The sequence below is a fragment of the Pelobates fuscus genome, chromosome 8 (genome assembly GCF_036172605.1).
Source record: "Pelobates fuscus isolate aPelFus1 chromosome 8, aPelFus1.pri, whole genome shotgun sequence".
In the NCBI taxonomy this organism is placed as follows: domain Eukaryota; kingdom Metazoa; phylum Chordata; class Amphibia; order Anura; family Pelobatidae; genus Pelobates; species Pelobates fuscus.
Genome location: NC_086324.1, coordinates 124,815,142 through 124,825,535, shown reverse-complemented (window position 1 = coordinate 124,825,535; position 10,394 = coordinate 124,815,142). Strand labels below are relative to the sequence as shown.

Below are 10,394 nucleotides of genomic sequence, written 5' to 3'. Positions count from 1 at the left end.
CCATGGCAATTTACTTTCATGATGTCTCTATCTGTTTACAGTTGATTGGGACTTCTTCTGGTCCCGGTGGTTTTTGTTTGGTTGTGTCTACTTATAGTTGTCTCTGTCGGATTTCTTGCTCCCCTGCTAGAACTCATCAAAGAAAAAGGAAGTGGGAGGGTCTGCCTGAGAGTTTTATGCTACAGTATTTAATCCCTTAATTGTATAAATGATATGTGTCCTGGAAAACATGGTGGATATTGTATCCTCACATATCTCTCCCAATTACAACAGCCCCCTACCATATCCACCATGTTTTCAGGGACATTTTCTTATATTTATGAAAACACATAAAGAGTTGTCCTGCAGTATGTATAATGCATATTCTGTATGATTCTTCATTGCCTAATGATTTAATCTTATACATCTTCTTCTGATTTCTACATATTACAGGGCAACCCTGTTCATGTGTTGCCTATATATATATGTGTGTGTGTGTGTGTGTGTGTCTATGTGATATATATATATGTCTATGTGATATGTGTCCCTGAAAACATGGTGGTTCTGGTAACCCTACCTAAGTAGTGGTGGTTGGTTAAGTGTGCTATGCATGTGTGGAGCTGTTTGACTGTAATTGTGTGTGAGCGCTGTCTGAGTGTGATTGTGTGTGGGGTTTTGAGTGTAATGGTGTGAAATTGGCTAAGTGCGTGTTTGAGTTAGCTGAATGTGATTTTCTGTTTGGATGGTTTGTGAGTGTGGAAAAAAAATACATATGAGCATACCTCCCAATATTGAGATGTATGAACTCAGAACAGGGGGCTGGGAAAAGACGAACAGGAGGCAGAAAGTACTGCCTAACTCTTGGGAGGTATATACTGCGAACTGTTGGGAGGTATATATGTGTATCAGTGTTTTTTGCTATGGGAGTGAATGTGGCTTTTTAGGTAGGTGTGGTTAAGGACTGCTCTGGATTGAAAGGAAGGGCAGACATGACTGCTGTATAGGAAAAAGGGTGCGCTGTGCCTTTAAGACAAAAAATTGTGCAATATCTCTTTAAAAACCAATGTAAAATATTTGTGCGATAGTAATTCACAATCTTAGTATTGTGAGTGTAGTATTAACTTAATACACACGTGAACATACACAAAAGTGCCAATGTGCTGATATCACTGATATCACAGTGCTTAAGTGCAACTCAAAATTAAAAAATTGAAGTGGATACAATACCAAGCTGTATGTAACCTCGAATTGGTTGCTTCAAATTATTTGTGCATATACATGAAAATAAAAAGAAAAGTACATAGCGTAATACAGTAAGGTAAATATAGCATATGGAGACAAACTCTCTCTGGGTTCACTCACAAGTGGGGAGCAGATAAGCCTGCTCCAACTGTATCCGCTTTGTATATGAAAGATACACAGGACGGCAGCAGCTTGTAAACGAAAAATAACTTTTAATATCTGCAAGATTCCACAGTATAAAAACGGTGCCACTTAGCTCCCTTAATCCTCCTCTGGACAAAATGTTCGGTTTGGTTGCCGGCAAACACACTACCGCAGACACTTCCTGGAGGCGGGGCTTACGTGACGTAACCACGGGACGTGCTTGATGACGCGTTTCGCCTCAGATTCGGCTTCCTCAGATCACACTCCCATCCTGCTGCTGTCTTCATTTAAATCCACTCTCATTAACATATGTCCGCCCATTGCGTTCTCTCATTGGTTTAAAATTCAGTCTCTAAATATCAGTCCAAAAGCTCTTCACTACAGACTTCATCCTTAAAGTCCATATCGCCTAAATGGCGTTTTGTAACACATATCTTTATCATCTTATTGTGTGCTAATTATATACATATTACACATATCTACTCAGTCAGATATTACATTTATTAAAAACCAAGTTAAAAATCTCTAGAAATCTTTATCATACAGTATTCTAAAAAATAAAAATTATTCTAATTAGATTCCAAATAGGAAATTTAAGGTGCAAAATCTATTACCCATTTTACAGGAAATTATACAGGTCAAATTCTATGTTCAAACCTCTTGGTTCTAAAGTTCCCAAACGATGTACCCATTTCATTTCTTCCCTACCTATTGCATTTATATGGTCTCCCCCTCTCCAGGCTTTATTAACTATTTGGATACCCAGAAAGATTAGCCCATTAGGGTCCTTTTTATGGCACTTGTTGAAATGGGCTGAGACGTCTCTGGATACGAACTCTGGACAAGTAAGTGGTACCTGTCTGTTGGGGGAAGTTACCCAACAACTGACAATTGGATAGAATGCTGGTCCATTAAAAAAGTTGTACAATTAATAAAGCTGTGGCCGTTGCCCTTACCCATATTTCTGGTCTCGTGTTTTTGTTGGGGGCAACGTGGGGGAGAGGATTGGTCAGCAGTCATTATCTTATTTTAGAGTGTGTAATTAATGGTGAAGGGGGATGCATTTGGATGCCCTAGTGAAGGGAATAATAAAACATAAATATACCACTGTAGTCCATACATCCCAACTGTCCCTAGTTAGAAGGGACAGTACCTATTTTTGGCCTAAATCAAACTTACCCTCTTTTCTATGAGCTCCATATTGTTAGTGTATCGGAGTGTATAATAGATCTCTAAACCAATAATACCCACTGCATTGTGTCTTTAAAATACTTTAAATAAGTGCGGCTCTGTACTCAGGAGAGAGACAGCGGCTCGGAGCGCAGTGACAGGGATCGGTGTGTTTGTCAGGTGCGGCCGTTGATCAGAACGCAGGGACCTGGCTGCAGAGAAGGCTTTCACGTTTCACGTTCATCTTTAACGTTGTAGAGCTCAGGGCAATGAACCGTGAACATGCCTCTCGCTCAACTCATGGAGCTGTGGCCCGATGTGGAACTGGTGGAAGAAGAAACGGAGAACGGACACGCAGCCCCAGAAGATGGAATAAAATGCGCAAATAAGTATGAAGTGGTTGTGAAGGAGATTAATATAACGCATCATGTTAAAGAAGGCTCAGAGAAGGCTGATTCATCACACTTTGTCTTGCTCAAGGTGCTCGGACAGGGATCATTAGGCAAAGTATTCTTTGTACAGAAGATAACTCCGCGTGTTGACAACCATTTGTACGCAATGAAGGTCCTTAAGAAAGCCACTCTTAAAGTGCGAGACAGAGTGAGGATCAAGATGAAAAGTTATATTTTAGCTGATGTACACCATCCTTTTTTGGTGAAGCTACACTGTGCTTTCCAAACAGAGGGTAAACTGTACCTGATCCTTGATTTTCTGAGGGGAGGTGATCTCTTCACTCGTCTTTCAAAGGAGGTGATGTTTATAGAGGAGGATGTGAAGTTCTACTTGGCTGTATTGGCTTTGGGCTTTGATCATTTGCACAGTCTAGGAATCATCTACCGTGATCTTAAACCTGAGAACATTTTGCTTGATGAAGAACACATAAAGTTGACCGATTTTGGTCTGAGTAAAGAATCAATAGACCATGAGAAGGAGGCTTACTCATTCTGTGGTACAGTTGAATACAGTTGAATCCTGAGGTTGTAAACTGGCAAGGTCACACGCACAGTGCCAATTGGTGGTCTTATGGAGTTCTCATGTTTGAGAAGCTGACTGGTTCCCTGCCATTTCAAGGAAAAGACTGCAAGGAAACAATGACGCTAATATTAAAAGCCAAACTCGTGATGCCTCCATTTCTCAGCAATGAGGTGCAGGCATTATTACGTGCTCTCTTTAAGCGGAATCCCACAAACAGATTAGGATCAAGCGTAGATGGTACAGAAGAAATTAAACGCCATCCCTTTTTTTCAACAATTGATTGGAATAGACTGTATCGTAGGGCGCTTAGCCCACCTTTCAAACTAGCAGTTACTCAGCCAGACGACTCTTATTACTTTGACACAGAGTTCACTTCACGAACGCCAAAAGACTTTCCTGGAATCCCCCCAACGCAGGAGCCCACCAGATGTTTCATGGATTCAGTTTTGTGGCTCCAACTCTTGACCAGGAGGATAAGCAATCCACCGGTTGGTTCTACAAAGCTGTCTTTACCAAAGGTTTGCAGCAAAAATGTTCTGTTCAGTGATGTATACAATGTGCGTGAGACAATCGGCGTTGGCTCATTTTCTATGTGCAAAAGATGCATTCACAAGGGTACCAACATGGAGTATGCCGTGAAAGTTATAGACAAGTCCAAGAGAGATCCTTCAGAAGAAACTGAAATCTTGCAGAGATATAGTCAACATCCTAACATTATTATTTTTTATTATTATTGCGATTTATATAGCGCCAACAGATTCCGTAGCTTTCAGATTGTCACACTGAAAGATGTTTATGAAGAAGGGAACCACATTTACATGATGACTCAACTTATGCGAGGAGGGGAGTTACTGGACAGAATCCTGCGTCAAACATTCTTCTCTGAACGTGAAGCCAGTGCCGTCCTTCTGACTATTTGCAAGACTATGGAATATTTGCAATTCCAAGGGGCTGTTCACAGAGATCTAAAGCCCAGTAACATTCTCTATGTTGACGAATCTGGTAACCCAGAGTCTATTAGGATATGTGACTTCGGATTTGCAAAGCAACTGCGGGCTGAGAATGGGCTACTCATGACTCCTTGTTATACAGCTATCTTTGTGGCCCCAGAGGTGTTGAAGCGACATGGTTATGACGAGGGCTGTGACATTTGGAGCTTGGGCATCCTTCTGTATACCATGTTGGCTGGGTATACCCCGTTTGCAAATGGCCCAGAAGACTCCCCTGAAGAAAATTTGACTCGAATTGGGGCAGGAACATTTACCTTGAGAGGGGGAAAACTGGAACACAGTTTCTGACTCTGCAAAGGATTTAATAACTCGTATGCTCCACGTGAATCCTCATCGCCGACTTACTGCATGCCAAGTTTGAAATCATGAATGGATAACAAAGAGACATTTATTACCTCAGAGTGAACTCAATCGGCAGGATGTACAGATGGTCAAAGTTTCTATGGCTGCCACATACTTAGCCTTAAACAGTTCTAAGCCCACTCCTCAGTTGCAGCCAATCAAATCTTCGATCCTAGCACAGCGGCGTGTCAAGAAACTGCCCTCCACAATACTCTAGTTATGATATTGGATCCTCTGGATAGCTGAGGGCAATCCTCTTGTGAATAGTGACTTATGATGCCTTAACAAGCTTCTCCACAGCCACTGCATTGATCTGCCTTTTCTCCCATAAGCACACAATGTTGTTGTCTTAACAATCTGTGTACAGATCGCCATATGCCTGGCTTGCTGCATTCCAAAAAGTAAAAAGAAAAAAAAAATACTTTAAATAAATGTGCTTAGGAATCAGTCTGCATTAATAAAATGCAGTGTTGTTGTTCTAACTTCCATTTAAGTTGCATAAATTGTTGTAAGTAATAAACTAAAGTTTCTCAGAGAAGACCCTCCCCTGTCCACACCCCCAAAATTAAAATATCCCTTCTTGTCAATTTAAAATGTGAGGAATGATGTACGTTTTATGGTTTAAGAGGAAGATCTGTGCTACTAGCAGTTATCTTTTAACACACTACTGAACATAATGAAATTTTTAAAATGCTTTAAAACGCCCTGCTTTAGTTCAGTAATACCTGAATATGCAGCCCCGCTGGTTCCTTACCCAAAAGTATAATATTAAATCAGTACAGGACTTCACCTCCTTTCTTCTGGATCCATCAACGTTCACTGCCAGCGTTTACTATAATAGATCAAATAAACTGACCTAGTTATGGATGTGCTATACAAGCATGTTGGCAATAGCATATACTGAGAGAATTGGTACACAGAGGGCGGGAAGCTCTCAGCCTGCATGTAAAGTGCTGTGTACTCTGTCAGCCTCTCCTTCATGGAATGGACAGTAAAAAAAAAAAAAAAAAAGGCTGGACGACGAATACTAATGATAGCAGAACGCCATGGAATGTCCAGTTTGGTAAATGGAATAGAATTCAGAACACTCCATTCTTTGTCTGAATATTCAGCAAGACATATAATAATATAATATATATTGCTTGAGACCCATGCAAAACGACCACACGCTAAAAACACTTTTTATTGACTTACTAGGGCTAATATACAGAATTATTTTTTTTCCATATCGTGTTATATTTGTTCAGTATTTTAAATATATAGCATTTTTTCCCGTATTATATATATATTTTTTTTTTTATTTTTTTTTTTTAATAACTTGAAAACGTTTCTCCGCGCTGGTGCATTCCTTACAAACTGTTCTCGAGAAATATATATATATTTTATTTTATTTTTAGAAATGTTTGATAGTCGAATGTGTGCACTACACACGGTTTGCGTGTCTGCGAGCTGCTGTTTAGTAAATCGAACACTAGAATAAATATACACAGTTGTGAAATCCCGCCAGTGAGAAGCTCATGTTGTTTTTTGATCACACAATCAGACGCAGGCGCGGTGGCCAAGTGGTAAGGCGTCGGTCTCGTAAACCGAAGATCACGGGTTCGAACCCCGTCCGTGCCTATACGGAGATATATTTTGCTAAAATGTCAAATATTTCTGGTTTCAACTGTGTTTTATACGCTTGGTTTAGATAATCTCCTTGTATTATGTTTTAAGCTTTTTAAAGGTTTATTTATAGCTTTGGTATGTGGGTTTAACCTTTATCACATTCACATAAAGAAAAGTATTGCTAATCTTCCAACCTAAAAGATTATAAATTTTTTTATGTTTTCAGAATATTATGTGAAAGTTAAAGTGACTGCATGCGTTATTCAGCAAGCATAAAGCAGACACGTATCAGGTTCAGAGGTTTATGCACTACAGATTGTTAGAGATGTGGAAAATTGAAAAGGTTTCTTTGTAAATCTTTGATTTCTAGCTGAGCAGAATTTGGCAATATCTGTGCATCATCTGTGCATCTGTGTGTGCAACTGAGTCCTTCACAATTCTAGGATTCGTGTATTAACTCTAAAATTACTGAAATTAAAGAGAATTTGCTGGTTAGGGTATTTAAATTATGTTTAAAGGATAATACTTTTATACTATCACAAAATCTATAAAGAAAGAATTATTCCAAGCACCATTACCACTTCAGTGTTTTGAAGTGGTCATGGTGCAGTATTTTTCGGAATATAAAACACACCCACATATTTTAACTAGAATATAGTATAGATGGTGTGTGTGTGTGTGTGTGTGTGTGTGTGTGTGTGTGTATGATCTGGTGTGTTTGTACAGTTTGTGCTTAGGAAAATGTAATGTATGTGTGTTTGAGTAAGGGACGAAGTGTAACTGTGTAAGGGGTCATGTGCAGGGCCAGACTAGGGACAAAATTTGGCCCAGGCAGTTTTTAAATCACAGAGGCCCACTGAGAAGGGGGCATGGCCAGAGAGGATGTTGGCTCAATGTGCAGAGCTCTGCTGAAGAGCTTGCGCATGAGAAAAAGGCTCTGTATTTGTTCTGCGCAGCACAAGCAAATTTATTAACATGCTTGCGCAGTGTTTGCTTGTGTTTTGTCTCTGGTGTCTCCATAAGTGGGATACCAGAGGACAAAGGGCCAGGAACGCATGTGCATGTGTATGGAGCCTGCTTGTGGGATTGCGTGTGTGTAGAGTGAGCACTTCCCCCTGCCCTGCCTTCTAAATACACACACACACATTCACTGACAGACACGCATACACTAGCTAACAGACATACACACTCACTAACAGACACATACAGTCACTAGCAGACACACACATTCACTAACAGACACGCATACACTCTCACTAACAGACACACACATAGTAACACACTCCCTAACAGACACACTCCGTGACAGACACACACACACACTAACACACACACACACACTAACAGACACACACACTCACACACACACACACACACTCACTAACACACACTAACAGACACACTCACTCACTAACAGACACACACTCACTAACAAACACACACACTAACAGACACACACACACTAGCAGACACACACACTCACTCACATTAACACATGTGGCGGAAACCGCCTCGCCACGGGACATTGGAGGGGCCTGGCTGCCTGCCTCCTACCTGCTGACTATGGCCCCTGGAAAATTGGTACGTTTGAACTATGTTTGGGCATGTTTTAGTTTATATTGCTGCTGCTGGCCCTTTTAGAATCATCCGTGGACATATTGGGACGTTTGGGAATAATGTCCCTTTAAGACTTTGTAACATATCACAGTAATACTGTCTTAAATATTATGTAGGTATTTATGTGTTCGGTTAAACTGGGGATATGTAGAAATGTGTGTTTTATGTGTTAAATGTATCAGTATGTAATTTTATGTCTTTTACTGTCTTTTTGTCTGCCATGTGGGTAATGGAGTTTTGCCTCAGTCCTTGGAGCTAATTAGATTCCTTCCCCAATTATCTCCAGGCCAGAGGGGAGGGATTGTGAGGCATTGTGGGAGGTAACCGGTCTGAGCTGGAAAGTCATGCTGACAGGGGTTTTAAAAGATACTATTACTAACTTTTGAACCCCTGGTCTGATTCATGACATTTTTTAATATGTTGTTCCCCTGAATGGATTGATTGTGGATATGTATTTTTATGTGAATGTGATGTATGGTTTTGAAGTTATAAATATTGGGTAAAAAGTACATTTTAACCCCTTAACGACGAGTGACGGACGAGGTCCGTCACTCAGGGGAATGCGTTAATGACGAGTGACGGACCTCGTCCGTCACCCGTTAAAATTAACCCCAGATCGCCGCAATCGCGGCGATCGTGGGGTTAATGGTGCTCCGGTCTGCCTCTGCATTAGAGGCAGACCGGGAGCACCGGATCGGGCTGCCCCAGTACATGTGCCCGCTCTGACAGCATGTCTGAGCGGGCACATGTGCTCTCTATACTCACCTCCGCCTCCCTGCACTTCCTGGTTCTGTGTGAAGTGCAGGGAGACGGATCTTCAGTGATCCTGCCCCCTGGTGGAAAAAAAAATAGTAAAATTAAAATCCCACCCCCCTTTACCCCCCCTTTACCCATTTTAATAAAAAATTAACCCCTTCCCTGCCAATTGATCACTGACTACAGTGATCAATTGGCAGGGATTACATTTTACTAAGATCTGATTTTTTTTTAACCCCTGAGGGTTAATTCTTTTTTTTTTTTTAACCCTCAGGGGTTCAATTTATTTTATTAATTAATTTAAATATTTTAAAATTATAAATTTAGCTAGCTGGGGAGGGTGGAAGTTAGTGGGGAATTGGGGGATTTAGTATTACGCTAACTAGGGGTTAACGTTAAAAAAAGTTTAAAAATAAGCTTTAAAAAGTTAAAAAATTAAGTTAAAAAAAAGTTTTAATAACGTTTAAGTAAAAAATTAAAAAAAATAAACCCTTTACCCAGTCCAAATAAAAATTAACCCCTTCCCTGCCAGTCGATCACTGCCTACAGTGATCAAAATACAGATCACAGTATTATACTGTTCTAATTTTTTTTTTAACCCCTGACGATTAACTTTTATTTATTTTTTAACCCTCAGGGGTTAAATTAATTTAATTAACTAATTTAAATATTGTATAATTAAATATTTTGCTAGCTGGGGTGGGTGGGAGTTATGGGAAAATGGGGAATTTACTGTTAGTGCTGCTTACTGCTAGTTAGGGGTTAACGTAAAAAAAAAAGCTTAGAAAAATGTTAAATCTGTAAAAAAAAGTTTTACGAAAGTTTAGGAAACTTAAAAAAAATGAATAATCAAAACAAAAGTTTAAAAAATAGTTTTAAAAAGTAAAAAAAGTTTTAAAAAGTAAAATAATATATTTAATAACGCTCATTACCACTACACCTGGTACAAGCTAGCGGAAAAATGATCCCACGCTAAGGTTCAAAATATGCCTTTTGAAATACCCTGGGATGTCTTCTTTAAGAAATGGTATGGCTTTATGGGGTATTTGGTTTATATAGCCTGGTAAAATACTCTAAAATGGGACATGGGCACAGCGTAAAAATTGAAAGTTTGAAAAAAAATGGAATGGCTGTGTCCCAAATGTGCCCCTCCGATGTCCACATATACCTGGCAAAGGTACATACGGGGGTATTTTTGTACTCAGCAGACATAGCTGAGCAACATATGAAGTATTATACAGTGGTAGTACACATAAGGTTTGCAAAATATACTGTGCAAACTCACTTTGTGTGTCAAAAAGGCAGAAAAAACGCTTATTACCACTACACCTGGTACAAGCTAGCGGAAAAATGATCCCACGCTAAGGTTCAAAATATGCCTTTTGAAATACCCTGGGATGTCTTCTTTAAGAAATGGTATGGCTTTATGGGGTATTTGGATTATATAGCCTGGTAAAATACTCTAAAATGGGACATGGGCACAGCGTAAAAATTCAAAATTTTAAAAAAAATGGAATGGCTGTGTCCCAAATGTGCCCCTCCGATGTCCAC

At 39.8% G+C, this 10,394-nt stretch overlaps 1 non-coding gene and 1 pseudogene across 1 annotated transcript; both read left to right on the top strand.

Moving 5' to 3' along the window:
- The first annotated feature begins 2,817 nt into the window (after positions 1 to 2,817).
- LOC134570856 (ribosomal protein S6 kinase 2 beta-like) lies at positions 2,818 to 5,223 on the top strand (annotated as a pseudogene).
- Positions 5,224 to 6,410: 1,187 nt separating this feature from the next.
- On the top strand, positions 6,411 to 6,482 carry TRNAT-CGU (transfer RNA threonine (anticodon CGU)). Its single transcript has one exon. It is a non-coding gene; the product is annotated as a tRNA-Thr (tRNA).
- The last annotated feature ends 3,912 nt before the right edge of the window (positions 6,483 to 10,394 follow it).